At 38.8% G+C, this 14,545-nt stretch overlaps 1 protein-coding gene across 1 annotated transcript in view; it reads right to left on the reverse strand.

Annotated features, from left to right (window-relative positions):
* POU2F1 (POU class 2 homeobox 1) overlaps positions 1-14,119 on the reverse strand; it is a 91,306-nt gene extending 77,187 nt beyond the window's left edge. The window contains exon 1 of the mRNA XM_040451773.1: positions 14,007-14,119. The gene's annotated coding sequence lies outside the window, so the exon portion shown is untranslated. The remainder of the gene's footprint in view (positions 1-14,006) is intronic.
* Between the last annotated feature and the right edge of the window lie 426 nt (positions 14,120-14,545).

The raw sequence follows: 14,545 nt of genomic DNA on the forward strand, positions 1-14,545 counted from the left end.
GGGGAGGGTGGCCACCATCTAACTCTCCCCTGCAGTCCCCCAGTCATGGCACAGTTAGATCCGAAAGAAGACAGCTTTTCCCCCAAAGCTCAAATGTTCACTTTATTTGGTCCTCTGTCCGAAATATCAAATTAAAACTAAAAAGAATACCCTTTAAAAAAAAAAAAGAAAAGAATTTCTGGGAAGTCGGTGGGGCTGTCAGTCATTCACACTTCAGCATAAATTAATCCAATTCAATTGCTTTCCTTTAACACCTCATTTAGTTGATTAGTGTGGTAATAATTGTTCCCACTGGAAAGAGTCCAATAAATACTCGTATAAGAGAAATGCTGGTTAGCCTACCTGGCCTCAGGGGACAGGGGTGGGCACACAGGGTTCACAAAGGTAGAAAAGAATAGAAAACATCAGTATGTGGAAGTATAAAAAGGAGCTGGAAGGGCAAAGTTAAGATTCACACTGTTTCAAAATTATGCTTAAAACTGAGACTTTATTTTTCATTCTCCTTCTCATTTTAGTAATTTCTGCACTCTTCATGGGGCTCAAACTCATGATCCCAAGATCAAGAGTCCCATGCTCCTCCAACTGAGCCAGCCAGACACCCTGGAGCCCTTTCTTTAAAAAGGAGAAGAAATGCTCTTCCAGGACCCAGAGGTCATGGCTAACACTATCTGTATTAGAGTAATCTTTTACTCATGATCTCACGGGCTAGTCTAGGTCTCATTAGAAAGGCAACTGAGGACAATGACAACTCAATTACAAACTAGCTTTTTAAAACACATCCCTTGTGTATGAGTGAACTGAGGTAGGCCTGTACTCTGCCTACCAAAATCATCAAGTTCCAACCTGGTGACATTCCGGAGGAGCAGCTACTTGTACAGGTTGTCCTCGACAACTGTATACCTAGTCCAACGCGGGAGGGAATGTCCAACTCAGCAACCGTTCCCTCGCACCTCGTGTCTGCCTCTCCGGGGGATTTTTCATTTCCTAGCTGCACTGCTTTCACTCCTAGGCAATCTCAGTTGCACACCAACAGCCTTTTTCGTCTTCACCTCTTTCCAAAATCCACTGCTACTTTAGTCGCCTTACTAGCTTGTTTACAGAAAGCAAGGACACTGCTTCAGCAGATGCTCGGTAGTAAAAATACTTCAGTATCTCAAGAATGATAAATTGTTACCTTATCAAAAAAAACTCATCCCCAAACCCATCACCCACAGACAGCCTAAAATAATTTACTAATGCCCAAATACAAAAGAACACTGAGGATCTGAAAATTTCTTTGATCCAGAATCAAGCGATGGGTATGAGCACTGCCACTATTCTTATGTGCTGTATATCACAGTATATGTGAATGGTGCCCCCTAAGGTTGCAATATGGAGATTTTAGTGCTTAAGAAAAAAAAGATTTAAGAAAATGGCACGTCTGCTATTTCCGAAAACTCTAGATGGACAAACACCGAGACAGAATTTATTTGATCAATTTGGCAAGTAAGCACTGCTAAACAACAAGAGATCTGAAGGATAATCTTAGTTCCTAAAAACCAAACTGAGGCCTAGAGAATGACTCTTAGGTCACACCAGTAAGTGGCAAAGAAAGCAGGGGGGAGAAAGACATAACAAGGAGGCATGAGAGGAAAAGAAGTAAAATAAAATATGCTGAAACTCATACCCATGATACAGAGATTTGTAGTTGGTTAATTAAAAGGCTCAACTTAAAATAAATATCATGAAACCATTATATACATACCTTAAACATTTCATGCTACCAGAAAGTACTTAAATATGTATTCATTTACCAATCTTTTGATGGTGGACCAAAGCCTGATGCTTTAAAATCAGAATCCACTAATTTGGGTTTTCTCTTCTTTTTGGGTAAATCATGTCCTTAATACTTGCTCTAGTATTTCCAGTTTCAATTTCTTACGCTTTGTTTTTCAAGCTTTGCACATTTTACATAAATATTAAGAATATAAAAAACTCAAGAAAAATTTCACAAGACAATGCTCCTTCCCAGATGTAATGCAATCTGATAGGCTTTTTTTTTTTTTAACTGCTGATTTCAACCTACGACATTGACTTCATGACCCATAGATTGAAGAGCTTCTTTAAACGTAAGGCAGGAACGTAAAAGAAACACCAAGCACTCTGAGTACAGAATCTTTTTCTTTTTTTAAAAAGAATAATTCATCCCTAATATTTTACAGCTTTTTTTCACATCCAATTTAGCAGTATTTTTTAGTAATTGCCCTTTATCTAATCTTTTCAAAACATTCGACTTAAGTTTTCATAGAAACATCATCTCTTCCTGTTCTTCTCCTTAGTTTATATAATAATGATTCAAACCGTGTAACTAAAATAAGAAACACGACCAGCCTGAACAGGCTTGGGAGCACAAGTGCGTAATGATCCTGATGACCACGCCACTCGACTGTAGCAGCGGATATGCAGACATACTGAAGGGCATTCGGCATGCTGCAGGGCATCAGACAGTGTGTTTCAAGCAGGAATCCTCAAGGCATCAGTTCATCTAATGAGTCATTTAAGTGCTGGCTTGTTAAGAAAGCTACCACACTAGAGAGCAGCTAGTATTAAGTGGCTGGTGCTTCTGTGCTCTTCCTTAACCCCTGCCAACATACATTGCCACGGTCATCATCGCGGCTCATCTAGTGCTCCATTTAACACCCTGGCATCCTTTAGGGAACATACCATCACGGAATTCAATCCTGAATTTCTTGGTTGTAAAGCTTTATCGTCACGTTGCTCTAATAAAGGTGTGCCGTCATACTCAAATGTGTCTGTCTAGGGGCGCCTGGGCGGCTCAGTTGGTTAAGCGTCCGACTTCGGCTCAGGTCACGATCTCGCAGTCTGTGAGCTCGAGCCCCGCGTCGAGCTCTGTGCTGACAGCTCAGAGCCTGGAGCCTGCTTCCGATTCTGTGTCCCCCTCTCTCTCTGACCCTCCCCTGCTCATGCTCTCTCTCTGTCTCAAAAATAAATAAAAACATTAAAAAAAAATTTAATGTGTCTGTCTAGTCTATCTTATCATCCTGTTTCTTCTATAACTGTCTTTTCTTTGTTCTAGTTTCAACAGTTTTGCAAAGTTACTGATTTCACGCATGAGCACATTCAACAAATATTTACAAGGTGCTGCCAGGCACTGGGATAGGAACTGGGGATACAATGCTGAGCCACAGAATGCTTACAATTGAATGGAGAGAAATATGAAGCGATCATCCAAAAACATAATCACCAAGTATGGAAATTCCATGGAATAAAAAGAACAGGTGGCTATGCAACTTTAATACAAGCCTATAATTTGTCTTGACATCTTTGGCTAATATTAGAGCTCTCCTACTTTAACAACCACAATGTAACTTTTTCTCTGATTCCATTTCTTAAATCCATGAGATACAGGCTTTGTTTTGCTCAAAATCACATGCTGCTTTATTATTCCCATCTGTCCTTTGAACCATTATGTCTCATTTATGGTATTGGTAATTTCGTTCTCTCTTTTTATGTCTCTCTCACTCTCAGGTTTCATAAATTTATGTGAAAACACAAGGGTAACAAGTATCCCAGAGTCTATGTGAGATATACAATTTAAAGACACATTCTCCCACTGAACTAAAATGTTCTTCCGACTAACTGGATGTTGTTAGTATGTTTTATTTATTTATTTTTTTAATGTTTATTTTTGAGACAGAGAGAGACAGAGCATTAACAGGGGAGGGTCAGAGAGAGAGGGAGACACAGAATCTGAAACAGGCTCCGGGCTCCGAGCTGTCAGCACAGAGCCCGACACGGGGCTCGAACTCACGGACCGCGAGATCATGGCCTGAGCCAAAGTCGGACGCTCAACCGACTGAGCCACCCAGGTGCCCCTAGTATGTTTTAATAATATCAACATTTACTCACTTTCAATCTGTCTAAAATATCTCTCATCCCTGTATCAACTCTTGAGAAGTCTACCTATCCTCTAAAGACAGGTTCAAAAACTGACCTCAGATCTTCCATTCCCGTCAAGGAACTATTTGTTCTCTGAAATCCTATAGCAATGATAATCTCTCTCTTTTGTTCTTAACTGTGTTTACGTCTTACAATATGCTATCAAATCCAGGCAAATGACATTGACATAAAAGTCAATGTATGTATAGTTCAATGACATGTATAGTTCTGTCATTTTACTGTCATATGTGTAGGTGGGTCACATAACCACCGCTGCAATCAAAACACAGAACTATTTCATCACAAAGAACTCCTTCCTGCTACCCCAGTTATAGGCATATCCATTCCTCTCCCTGGGGCTATTGTGAATCCTTGACAACCACTAATCTGTCATCTAACTTCATAATTTGGTCATTCTGAGAATACTGTACAAATGGAATTGTACACTATATGACCATTTGAGGGTAGCATGTTTTACTCAACATAATAACCTTGCAAGATTACTTGGTTGTTTCCAGTTTGGAGTTATTACTAAAAAAGGTGCTATAAACACTCATATTTGGGATGTACATTGAATCACAAGCTTCACACTGGGAGAAAATACTTGCAAAGGACATGCCTGGTAAATGACTCTCATCTATAATATGTAAAGCATAGTTGTGTATACATTTTTATGTGGACAAATTTTTATTTATTTCTCTGGGATAAATGCATAGAAGTGATATTGCTGGGGGCACCTGGCTGGCTCAGTTGGAAGAACATGGGACTGTTGATCTTGGGGTTGGGAGTTTGAGCCCCATGTTGAGTGTAGAGATTATTAAAAAAAAAATAAATAAGTAAAAACTTTTTAAAAAGTGATATTGTTGGGCCACATGCTAAATGCATATTTAGTTTTTAAAGAAATTTTGAAATATTTTCCAAAATGGCTATGCCATTTTAGATTCCCACAACGTATGAGGGATCTAGTTTCTTCAAATCTACACCAGCACTTGATATTCTCACTACCTTTCATTTTAGCTGTTCTAACAGGTGTGTAGTGATATCTCAGGATGGTCTCAATCTGCATTTCCCAAATGGCTACTAATAACAAAACATATTTTCATATGCTCAATTAACCATGTGTATATCCTCCTCAGTGACATGTCTATTCCATTCTTTTGGACTTTTCTAGAACTCCACAAAAATCTCCCTTTTCTAATGAACTGTTTGGATTCTTAGGATTGAGTTTCAGTGTGTGTTGTGTGTGTGTGTTTTGAGTACACTTGACACACATTACGTTGGTTTCAGGTATATAACACAGTGACTCAACAGCTTTCATGTTATGCTATGCTCACAAGTGTAGCTACCATCTGTCACCATTCAACGCTACTACGATACCATTGGCAATATTCGCTATGCTGTGTCTTTGATTCCTGTGACTTGCTTACTCCCTAACTGGAAGCCTGTTTCTCTCGCTCCCCTTTACCCCTCTGCCTATCCTCCCGCTCCCTCCGCTCTGGCAACCATCAGTTTGTTCTCTGTATTTATAGGTCTGAGTCTGCTTTTTGTTTATTCGTTTGTTTCGTGTTTTAGATTGCACGTATAAGTGAAATCATACGGTATTTGTCTTTCTCTAACTTATTTCATTTAGCATTAAGACCTTCTTGGTCCGTCCATGTTTTCACTAGTGGCAGGATCTCACCCCTTTTTAAGGCTGAGTAATATTTCATCGTGCGTATATACACCACGTCTTCTTAATCCATTATCAACGGACATTCGGGCTGCTTCCATATCTTGGCTATTGTAAATAATGCTGCAATAAACATAGGGGTGCATATATCTTTTTGAATTAGTGTTTTTGTTTTCTCTGGGTAAATACACAGTAATGGAATTGCTGAATCACGGTAATTATGTTTTAAATTTTTCAGGAACCTACAAACTGATTGCTGCAGTGGCTGCATCAATTTACATTCCCACCAAGAGTGCACAAGGGTTCCTTTTTCTCCGTAGGGTTGAGTTTTGAGAGTTCTTTACATACCATAGATAATAGTCCTTCATTAGATATGTGCTTTGCAAATATTTTCTCCCACTGGGAACTTGCCTTTTCATCCTCTTTTTTTTTTTTTTAATGCTTTTTATTTTTATTTTTTTTTTAATTTTTTTTTCAACGTTTTTATTTATTTTTGGGACAGAGAGAGAGACAGAGCATGAACGGGGGAGGGGCAGAGAGAGAGGGAGACACAGAATCAGAAACAGGCTCCAGGCTCTGAGCCATCAGCCCAGAGCCTGACGCGGGGCTCGAACTCACGGACCGCGAGATCGTGACCTGGCTCAAGTCGGACGCTTAACCGACTGCGCCACCCAGGCGCCCCTAATGTTTTTTTATTTTGAGAGAGAGAGAGAAAAGAGAGTGGGGTAGGGGCAGAGAGAAAGAGACAGAGAAGCCCAAGCAGTTTCCTTATTCAGCATGGAGCCTGTGGGGCTCGAACTCACAAACTGTGAGATCATGACCTGAGATGAAATCAAGAGTTGGACACTTAATGGACTGAGCCAGGTGCCTCCCTCTTTAAAAAAAAAAAAAAGTTTATTTACTTATCACACTCATGCACATGAGCGACAAAGGGGCAGAGAGAGAATCACCTTTTCATCCTCCTAAAGAAGTTTTAGCACCCAGCAAAATTTTAATTTTGATAAAATCTAATTTACCATTTTTTTTCTTTTGTAGGCTGTGTTTCTGGTGTTATTGTTTTTTAAAAGATTTTATTTTTAAGTCATCTCTACACCCAACATGGCTCAAACTTAAAACCCCAAGAAAAAGAGTTGCATGCTCTACTGGCTGAGCCGGGCTGGCACCCCTCTGGTGTCATGTTTAAGAACTACTCACCAAGTGTTAGGGCACCTGGGGGGCTCCGTCGGCTAAGCATCCGACTCTCGATTTGGGCTCAGGTCATGATCTCATGGTTCGTGAGATCGAGCCCCATGTCAGGCTCTGCGCTGACAGTCTGGAGCCTGCTTGTGAGTCTCTCTCTCTGCCCCTTCCCAGGCCATCCCCCTCCCTCTCTTTCTCTCTCTCTCAAAAGAAATAAACATTAAAAAAAATTTTTTTTAAAGAACTATTCATCAAGTCCTATGTCCTAAAGGTTTTCTATGTTTTTCACTAGTGTGAAGATTAAATGTTTTTCTTTTTTAATCACTTGTCCAAAATATTATCCTTCCTCTGTTTGCTCCAATTGCTTTTGCACCTTAGTCACAAATTAGTTGGCTATACTTGTGCAGGCCTATTTTTGGGTTTTATATTCCATTTCAAAGACTAATGTGTTAATTTCTCAACCAATATCCTCAGGCTTGAATCCTGCAACTATACAACATGTCTAGAGAATGATTTTTTTTCTCTTCTTTTTCAGAATTTTGCTAGCTATTCTAATTCCTTTGCATTCCACATTAATTTTAGAATAATCTTGTCTGTTAAAAAAAATCACGGGGAATCTGAGAGGAATTACATTTAAACCTGTATATCAATCTGGGGAGAAGTGATCATTCCTATGTTGAGCCTTCTAACCCATGAATGCAGTGTATCTCTCCGTTTCTCTGTGTCGTCCTCTATTTCTCCCACCAGCATTTTGTAGTTTTTGGTATACACAAGTCCTGGATATGTTGTGTTGGATTTAAAACTACGTAAGTCATTTCTTCAGCCATTCTTTTATGACACCTTTACTGGAGACGAGTTTGCTTTGTTTTCCTTCATCTAAAAAGGTCTTGATTTCTCCCTCATTCCCGAAGAAGGCTTCTGTTAAATACAGAAGTTGGGATTTTGAGCTCTTTCCGAATACTTAAAAAACGTCATGCCGCTGCCTCCTGGCCTCCATGATTTCTGAGGAGAAATCCATTATCTCTGGAATTATTTTTCCCCATAGAAAAAGGTGTCATTTCTCTCTTGTTATTTTCAAGGTTCTTCCTTTGCTCTCAGTTTACCAATGTTTTACTATTACTTCTTTGGGTTTATCTTGTTTGGAACTTGCTCAGCTCCTTGAATCCGTAGGCCTGTGTCTTCTGACAAGTCTTCTGGAAGTCGTCAGCCAGTCTTTCTGCAAGTACTTTTTAGCTCAGTCCCCTTTCTCCTCTCCTCCTCTTGTGGTCTTTCTGTCATAGTCCTACTGGTCCCACAGCTCTGTTCATTTATGTGTTCTATTTTCTCCTTGTTCAGATGGGGCAATTTCTATGTTCTGTCCTCCAGTTCACTCTGTCCCCCTTTACTCTGCTGTGAGGCCATCCGGTGGGCTTTGGTTTCGGTTACTGTAGTTTTCAGTTCTAAAATTTCTGTTTAGTTCTTTACATGTTCTACTTCTTAACTGAGGCTTTGGTTTCTAGGCTCAGACTTTATATTTTATTTTTCCTTTTACTGTTTCGGTGAAGAAATTAGTAGTGGAAGTGCTTTAAAAATGACGGGAATATGGGGCGCCTGGGTGGCTCAGTCGGTTATGTGTCAGACTCTTGATTTTGGCTCAGGTCATTACCTCACAGTTTGTGAGATCGAGCCTGCGTCTGGCTCTGTGCTAACAGTGCAGAGTCTGCTTGGGAGTCTCTATCCCTCTCTCTGCCCCTTCCCCGCTCACACGCGCACTCTCAATAATTAAAGTTTAAAAACGAAATAACGTATTTAAAGTGTTGAACACTTTTTAAATGTTGTACTTATAAACATTTTTTTGTTAAATCGTGGGACTATGTGGAAAAGACGCAGATGCAAGTTTGAATGGTCTCCCGTTGATCAAATTTTGGGTAACATGAAGAAAATAAATTAAAAAAATAATAAATTGTAACCATTTACTCATGACAGCTTATGAGTCCATTTGATATAAATCAACAGGGGGAAGAGAAAGATTTTCCTTACAGAATGCCAAATAATAAATATAGAAAGTCGGTATTTGGAAACCATTATAATAAGTTCAGTCGAAATGCTAAATCTAGTGGGCAAAAATTTGATGATGAAAAATGTACAGTTTCTCTACAAAATATTAAGCAATTACAAAGGGAAGATGTAACTTTACAGAGGAGAAGCTTGGTGAACATCACCTTAATCAGGTGTTCAAAGATAACATCACTAGTCAAGGAACAAATCAAAACTGTGCACTACCAGAAAAGAGGAGTTGAGAGCACAGCATCACTTCCCTCTGATATTCCTGCCGTAGATGCATAACCTGAATCTAATCATGAGGAACTATCAGATAAACCTGAGTTCATAGACACTCTACAAAATGTATTTTTCCAATACATAGTCTTGAAACTCAAGGAAAGGCTAAGCAACTGTGATTGGAGAACACTAAAGAGATAGAATAATTACATGCTACGTAAGATCCTGGATTAGGTTCTTTTGTTATGAAAGGCACTATGGCAACAACCAGCCAAATGTGGATCAGGTCTATGGATTAGTTGACAGGAAAGTAATACTGTTAATTTCTTGCATCTTATGTCTGTATTGTAGTGATGTAGCAGAGGGCCCTTATTTAGTAGGATTACTCACTAAAGTACTGAGAGTGTTTTGAAGTCAAAATAAAAAATAGCAAAGAAAGAAAAGAAAAAAGGGTGTGGGGGGGAAGCAGCTCAACAAACTGCCAGTATTTTATGATTATTCTAGTGGGCCCCTGCCCTCCTCATGCCACAACAATCTGTGATCACAAGGTGCACAGTAACACTGACAACACAACAATTCTTAAAGAATCGTGAAATTATGTACAGTCAGAATGCACTTGAAACCATTTGAACAGTATTCTGATGGACATCTCAAGACATGGAGGGGCACACATTTTAAAGCTCTACCTTACAAATCATGAAGTTCAGATTTGAATCCGGACGAAAGCACTGAGGACCAAACACCCTTCCACAGCTGGTATATCACTGACTTATGAACCAAAGTAAAAGCGCTTGAAACCCATCACAACACAAAATTTTACTATTTTATTTATTTATTTTTCAAGTAAGTTCCATGCCCAATGTGGGGCATGAATGAACTCACAACCACGAGATCAAGAGTTCCATGCTCTTCTGAATGAGCCGGCCAGGCGCTCCTCTAATTAAACTTTAGAAACTCGGTTAATTTTAAGTAAAATGTATGCAGACAAAAGACAGTATTAGAAAATTAATTTTAAGTTGGTATTATAGAGGGGCGCCTGGGTGGCTTGATCGGTTGAGCGTCCGACTTCGGCTCAGGTCATGATCTCGCGGTCCGTGAGTTCAAGCCCCGTGTCGGGCTCTGTGCTGACAGCTCAGAGCCTGGAGCCTGTTTCAGATTCTGTGTCTCCCTCTCTCTCTGCCCCTCCCCCGTTCATGCTCTGTCTCTCTCTGTCTCAAAAATAAATAAACGTTAAAAAAAAATAAAAATTTAAAAAAAGTTGGTATTATAGATATACTGTTACGTTCTTCTGAAACTATGATTTTAGTGGCACTACAATGTGGGTCTAACTTTCCTACTTAAGAGACGTTGAGCAAAAGACTTAACATCCTCTATGGGTTGAATTGTGCCCCTCAAAAGATGTTAAAGGCCTAACCCCAAGGATCTGTGAGTGTGACCTTTTTGGAAATAGGGTCTCTGCAGATCAAATTAAGATGAGGTCAGGAGAGTGGGCCCTAATCCAATACTACTGGTATCCTTATAGAAAGGGAAAATTTGCACACAGAGACAGATATGTACAGAGGGAAGACGAGAAGATATGAAACAGATTCTCCCTCACAGCTTTCAGAAGGAACCAATCCTAATACCTTAATCTCAAATTTCTAGCCTCCAGAACTATGAGGTAAGAAATTTCGGTTCTCTGAGCCAGCCAGTCTATGGCATCCCCAGGAAACTTCACATGACATCTGAACCTTAACTTCCTCATTTGAAAAATGGGGCTTGGGGCACCTGGGTGGCTCAGTCGGTTAAGCATCCGACTTCGGCTCAGGTCATGATCTCACGGTCCGTGAGTTCGAGCCCCGCGTCGGGCTCTGTGCTGACAGCTCAGAGCCTGGAGTCTGCTTCGGATTCTGTGTCTCCCTCTCTCTGACCCTCCCCCATTCATGCTCTGTCTCTCTCTGTCTCAAAAATAAATAAACGTTAAAAAAAAAAAAATTTGAAAAATGGGGCTTATGCCATCTCTCACGTTTGTTCTAAAAATTAAAATCAGAACATAAATTGTTTTTAAAATGATCAAGAATTATAAAAATGATAATGGTATTATTATTATACTCTTGATAATTTAAAAAATATCACTGTCAAGATTTTTCTCCTGTTACAATAAAAAATCTTAAGCGATGCTCTCAAACATTTCTATGTACCTTGACTAATTTTTAATCCACAGGCCCCAAATCACCTTTGCTGTACATGTAAGAACAGAGTCTTAATAATGTTACCAGTATCGGAACATGGCTGATTTCTTCCTTTTTCTCATGTTTTAATCCTTAAATAACATTTAAACGCAGATTTTCTCTTTTGAACTCTTTTTGAAAAAATTTTATTGAGTTATGATTGACCTACATAAAGCTGTACATATTTAATGTGTACAATTTGATAAATTTGGAGGTAAGTATACACCTGTGAGAGTACAAACAAGGCCATAAACTTGTCCATCACCTCCAAGTTTCCTCCCCTCCTTCTTTTTCATTAAAAAATCTTTGTGTGTGTGGCAAGAGCCCTTGACATAAGATCCACCTTCTAAGAACAATTTTAAGTGTGTAATACAGTATTGTTAACTATAGTTTCCTGCAAATTCAAAATCTGATGTCCTCCCCGGCAAAAAATCAAAAACTGACGCCCTTCTGGCCACATAAGCACGACCACAGCAATCCCAGGTACACAGTTGATTCAGCCCCCCGGAAATCACCACCAGCATCTGATGCTGCCGGAAGCAGATGATGACAGAATATGGTAGGTGAACAGGCCGACCATCCAGACAAAAAGCAAGGCCGAGTTTTGCACATCGTGCTTTCTTCGTCTCTTGGCTCTACTTCTCGTACTTCGACACCCCTACTAAAAGTGAGAGCACAAATGTGGATGTGCCTAGCAGATGCCCTACAGAGCAGGAATTCAATCCACATTAGCTGCCCCAGCCCTGCCTGACCCTCCCTCCTTGCTACTCAGGTGACGAGTATCTGCGAGTGATATTCAGGGAGGTGAGCGGCTTCGTAATCTTCTCAAAATGTCACAGTACCAATATGAGTCACGCCATCTTTGTAAGCTCCCGTTACAAAGAACTTAACTAAAAAATCATAAACTCTGTCAACGTATCTCACCTTTTACAAAGTCCTAACGTACGACTGCCTAAAATAGAAAGACACCAGGCAATCTAACGTACATTTCTCATTTTGAATGGTAGAGATTAAAATGCACGTAAGTTATATTTCACGCTACCAGAAAAAAAAGTTACTTCCCATGAGCTACTAATAAAATGTTATTTTCAGTATCTCACTACCTACATTCTATGCATCCCCACCTCTTTTGGTCAGGCAGGTGATGGTGGTAAATCAGTCAAAGACTGGGGGGGGGAAAGGTGAGTTTCAGGGGCTGGGCCAGGTTTTAAGGCAAAGATACACCTGGTTTTGGCGAACTCTGATACTCTGGGTACTTTGCTAAATAAAGAAGAAGGAATTTTCTTTATATCTTCATCATTACAATTCCATTTAACATGGTAACTTTTTATTTATCCCCAAGCCAGACACTTGAACTGTATTAATTTTTGAATGTAACACCAATTTCTTTCATCACTTAACTAATTTTGAAAAATCTGTTTTAAAAATACTTTACAAAAATAATCATTCCTTGATGATCGACTATAATAAGTAAAAACATGGGAGACAAATGTTCAGTCACACAAAAACAGACCTTTGGACCTGCTCAAATTAGTTCACTTTAAGCATATGTTTAGAATATACAAATATTTTATAAACGCCTTTCTTTTTTAAGGGGGTACAAGACCTATAACTTGCAATTACATTATAAAAATAGCTAATATGATTCCTATAATTAAAATCATTACAGAGGACGAAATGGTTTCTCCCCTAACTACCTCCATATGTCCCTAAAATGATAAGATTTCTGAATGGGTGAATTAGGAGAGGAAATTATTCCATAATCAGTATCCGTTAACATGTGATAGGCTGGACAATTAAGTTTTAATTCCTCAGGCTTCACCGCTGAGTCATGGGCTTTGAAGTCCAAGAAAACTGGGTTTAAACTCCACTTCTAATATCCTAAGCTATAGCACTCTCATTCTAAGCCTCATTTTCCTCTTCTGCAAAACAGGTACAAAATATGCCCAAGGATTCTCCTCACGCTTAAATAAAGTGTATCTAAAAGATTTAATAGTACCTAGTAGCTAAGTTAATACTGTTAATAGAGAAGATACCTTACGTAGCATAAATAAATCCATTCTATCTTCTCTGATCCTACATTAACATTCTAAGCTATACAAAAGATCCATATGAAATGTCACTATGGTTTGTTTACTCCCTTGGGCATGTTAATTCTTATTTAAGGTACTTAAAAAACTAGGATTTTTTAAAGGCCCTAGAGTAGGAATCAAAATATGTAGCCTCTGATCTAGATTCTGACCTCAGGTCTACACTGGCTAGTTGAATTTTCTTCAGCAAGTTATTTGATCTCTCTAATCTTCACTTAGGTCATGTGTCAAGTGGTAAAAGGTAGGCTTAATATTCTGATTACTAGATTAATTTTATAAAACTATTATTGACAAAGTACTTCTATTAAACTACCACGTAGGGAATATTGCTAATGTTATATCATCTGAGTAAAGAGGATACTCAGTAATATATTTATGTACCTTATTTGCATTAATTTCACAACCTTTTCCCCCCAATAAACCCAACAGAGCCTAATCTAAGTACCAGGGCCAATTCTACACTAGCTTCTGTTGCTGACTAGGGCACAGGCATTCTAGGCATCACTCCACCATAACAATAATATCAAATAAATTTCAGAGTTAATATCATATATATGATAAGTCATTTTTTATAGTCATCCCACAAAATTAATCATCATAAACACCTGGATTTATCAGAGGCTACTAAGTTAATAGCTTTTATGAGCAGAAAATATTTACCAGGTATAGAAAGACTGCATTCTTTCTTTGAATTGATTCATTGAAAACTGAGAGTAGTTTGGTAATTAAAAAGGCAGGAAAGCTCTTCTTACTTTTCCAGTCTATGAATACAAAAAGAGAAAAAGGCAACACTGAGTAAGCCGTATAAAATAACCTAACACTTTAAGAGGGAACAATTACACATAGTGGGCAACGCTGAACTATAGGTGTATTTAACTGCGTAAACATAAAGTGATTAATAAAGGCAGGCACCTCTCTTGTGCCTATTTCCTCATCTACAAAACAGGGACACTAGCACCTGCCCTTACTTTAGGAACATGGAAGTGAATCAGAGAATTCTTGGAACATGTATTAGAAGGTGCTACTCTTTCGTGAAACTGAATAACACAGCCTACCTAGTATTTTCTTTAAAGAGTATATTTCACTAATATTAAAAAATCCCCAACTCCCTGTTACCTCCTTCCAAATTTACAAGCATCTACTTCAATATATACATATATATATATATATATATACATACACAGATGTGTGTATATATA

Source organism: Herpailurus yagouaroundi, unplaced genomic scaffold (genome assembly GCF_014898765.1).
Source record: "Herpailurus yagouaroundi ecotype Mexico unplaced genomic scaffold, PumYag 205, whole genome shotgun sequence".
Classification (NCBI taxonomy): domain Eukaryota; kingdom Metazoa; phylum Chordata; class Mammalia; order Carnivora; family Felidae; genus Herpailurus; species Herpailurus yagouaroundi.